This window comes from Leptinotarsa decemlineata, unplaced genomic scaffold (genome assembly GCF_025532065.1).
Source record: "Leptinotarsa decemlineata unplaced genomic scaffold, Ldec_3_MD MMD2_tig00003348_RagTag_RagTag, whole genome shotgun sequence".
NCBI lineage: Eukaryota > Metazoa > Arthropoda > Insecta > Coleoptera > Chrysomelidae > Leptinotarsa > Leptinotarsa decemlineata.
In genome coordinates, this window is record NW_027412588.1 from 2,115,355 (window position 1) to 2,119,247 (window position 3,893).

Here is a 3,893-nt window from a genome sequence, read left to right on the forward strand (position 1 = left end):
GGAAAGCTTCCAAGTTTTCAATTCTGTTTTTAAGAAAGTAGAAGTTGTCCTGTGAAATGATTATCATTGAGAGGTAGGTAGGTATGCATACACTGGGTACCTAGTTGACCTTTGATTTTTGGATACGAAGGAATTGGACATTTTCAGAGTAAATACAATTTAGGTGTTTGCCAGACAAATAGGTGTAGGTATACAATGTCAGCGAAGAGCTGTACCTTCATTTCAAATTGTAAATTTCTTCCATCATAAATAATTGAATGGTGCCGTAAACAATGATTTCATTTTCATCATGATAGTATACACTGAATCCTTGAAGGAACCTCTTTTTTAGATTTTTCTTTCAAAGAACATTGTGAGATAATCACAGTTATCTCTTGTATTACTTTATTAAAATCAGTAATACCGAAAAAGGAAAGTTATTTGTAACATATTTACAGAAATGATGACATCCAACAAAACTGCAAGAACTCAAAACATGCAATATAATGATTTGAAAGGGTTATATTTTTAGGAGTGATTAATTTTTTGGGAAAGAAAGTTTTTGGCTTTCTACTACTCCATCTGATACAAAAAAAAATGGATGAGAGAATCTTCCAAAGAAAGGAAGGATTAATCAATTTGAAAATAAGTAACTCTATACATGGATGTGTAGATCATGCAAAGAAGTAACTTTCAGACACAAACTGAAAGAAAGTCCTCCTGATACAGCTACTTTCATATAAACATTGAATTACACGAAAGAAAAAATTCTTTGGAAACAAATACTTCTATATGAACACTGAATTATACAGAAAATACTCTTCTCTATTCAGTTTGTATATCGAACATTCGTGGAGGAATAAGAATCAGATATCATTCACGTGAGTTCTACTTTGAATGAATGGTAATAAATTGTACTCACATGGAACACTGTCACCCTAACTGGTATACATGTAACACGTATAGAGTTACTTATTTTCAAATTGATTAATCCTTCCTTTCTTTGGAAGATTCTCTCATCCATTTTTTTTGTATCAGATGGAGTAGTAGAAAGCCAAAAACTTTCTTTCCCAAAAAATGCAATATAATCTCTTTTATTTTTGGACATGGAATAATTTCTTAATAACTTGGGATTAAATGACCTAATTGGCATTTTTAAAGGTAAAAAAAATACATATATTAATTATCTCCTAATAATATACTTAAAACACATACTTTTCAGACAGAAAATGATGTAACCTTAGACATAGCTAAAAGGCTCACTGATGAAGAAATGAAAGAAATGACTCCCCCAATTGGCAAAAGAAAAATATTCAATCAAGGAAGCAATTGATGGAATAAATTAAGAATCATATATAACAGAGGTATGTCTTTCATTCATAACTTTAATAATAAATATGTATACCATTACAATTAAAAACATATTCAGTTTTCTGAAATAACTATATATTTTTGCGATTTGCTGTAGATACTTATTATTATTCAGGTCTATACCTGAGTGATTAAATGCTAGAATTCTTAAATTTGATAGATTTGAAGGCCTGAAAGTTATGATTGGAGACCTAGGTAAATTTTGTCATCACAGTTATATTTCTAATCAAATTTTTCTGTGATGAAGTACGTCATTGTGTTTTTCCTATTATCAAAAAGTAAGGGTATCTCCTTTTGTTAAATTGGATGTGTACAAAAAAAATAATTATATTTTTATATTTCTATGGGATAATATCTAAGCTAGTTAGTAGAAATTGATCCAATAGTATTATTGCGAAGATGTAGACTATCACTAATCTCTGTTCTCTTTCATTTTAGATCATTACTTCAGTGAAAGGTTTCGAAATCAACTCTAATTGTTTTTTAGTAGATATCACCAATAATAATAATGAATAATAAAATATGTTTATGTTTTATATTTGGATTAACCATTTGTGAAAAATTTATATTTTCATTCAAATATTTGTTGAAGTCTATTATAATTATACTATATATTTATAAAATTATTACAATGTGTTAAAACAACGATAAAAATAAAATAAATACAACAATAAAAATTAATTGGCGCTCCGGGGCGACTTCATTGATTCCAGTGGCGCATTTGCTTTTTCAGCTGCAGGAAAACCCGGAAAAACCTGCAGCACTACATCATCTGAAGATCTTGATCTAACAATGTCCTCTCTCTCATGAAACAAAATGTAGGGTGTCTCCAGAGGCTCCAATAAATTCAATGCATCGCCAGAACACTTCGTGACACGACTATCGTCAACATTAAACCAGTCCGTTTCTTCTTTGACCAAGGCGTAATAATGACCACATTCAACGCCAGAACCACAGTGAACAATGACTGCATGAATATTATAACAGTGGTCTGCTAGGTTGAAATGTTCATCTATTTCGAACCTTCCAAAGAGTTTCTTGCTTCCGTTAGAGGTTGAGTCTTGTTTGAAAATCATCAGTGTTATTATTAGATTGACTGGTGCCTCAGTTATACTTGTTTCCTTATAACAGTCAGTTAGTTTGGCGCATGTTTGACAATACAGTCGATCATCACCTGTTAAAAATTCCATTTTCAAATGATTTAACGATAAGCTTTGCACGGACTGGTAATTAGTCGTATTAGGAAAAGCTAGATGAAGTTCTAGAAATTCACATAAGTTTTCAGTACTTCTTTAACATTTACCACAAAGTAAACAAGTGAGGATTTATTAATTGTTTGAATAAATTTGGTTCTAAAATTTCTCGATTTTTATTTATATTTTGCTCATTCTCACGTTGAACAATTTTCCATGGCATTTACATAATCAGTATTGAATATGAAATATTATCCGCAAGACTCCCATCAGCAGCTGATTAAAAAATCGTGATACGTAAGTAGATCAATAATCCAGTTGAGAAAATGATACAAAGTGTATTTAATGTATTGAGAAATCGGGTTGTTGAACAAACTATGATATATTCTCACAATTATTCATTAACTTGATCTATTTTGATTGGAGATTCATGTAAATTCAAAGTAATTTTCTCAATATACTAAAACTATACGTCATGCTTTTTACCTACAAACTTAAAAAACATATTGAAGTTTTGGAGAAGAGAAAAGTAATTTTCAGTAGAACTGAAAATTACTACCAACGAGTTGGTAGTAATTGGTAGTAATTGGTAGTATTGAATCCAATAACCAAATTCAAACAAGAGGGAAGGATTTTGATTTGTAACTTTATTTCATTTGGTACGTCATTATTCATACTGATTTTGAACGTTCGAAATGCTTTACTCTATCAGAAAGATACTCACAATGAGGTACAAACATTGTTCGTTCAAATACTATTCATTATTTGTTTTGTTCGACAAAATCATTACTTTAGTGGAAATTTTCCCATTATCAAAACAAGCAAAGTTCTCCATCATCCTGCAGATATATTATTTTTCTTCAACATAACTTTTACTCAAATAGAAAATAATTTTAGTTATTTCAATCAGATCCACTATTTCACCCATCTTTAAATTTTGTTTGTTCAATAGAATATTCGAATTACTCTAAATCATTCTTGCTATCAATTAGACAAAATATTAATTGAATTCAATTCTTCTTTGAATTGAAATAACTAATGGATGCGATTGTTTCAATGAAATATTTGTTTGATACAATGAACATATGCTTGAAGAAATAGTTAGGAGTCAAGAATTATTTTTACTTGCATCAACAAAATATTTTGTCGTGCATATATGACACTTTTATTTCTTTGAATGAAGTGGATTTTATTTCATTCAACAAATCTTTTTTTTCGTGTACACTTTCGACTTCAGGTATCCCCACAAAGAGAAATCAATCGGTGTGAGAGCAGGTGATCTAGCAGACCACTCAACTGGACCCCTTCTGCCGATCCAACGCATTGGAAAACGTTTGTCCAAAAACTGTC

The 3,893-nt window shown here is 30.3% G+C and overlaps 1 long non-coding RNA gene across 1 annotated transcript; it reads left to right on the forward strand.

The window, feature by feature from the left end:
- Positions 1 to 1,092: 1,092 nt before the first annotated feature.
- LOC141483410 (uncharacterized) lies at positions 1,093 to 1,919 on the forward strand. The gene is made up of 3 exons (XR_012466065.1): positions 1,093 to 1,140; positions 1,202 to 1,343; positions 1,789 to 1,919. It is a non-coding gene; the product is annotated as an uncharacterized lncRNA (long non-coding RNA).
- The last annotated feature ends 1,974 nt before the right edge of the window (positions 1,920 to 3,893 follow it).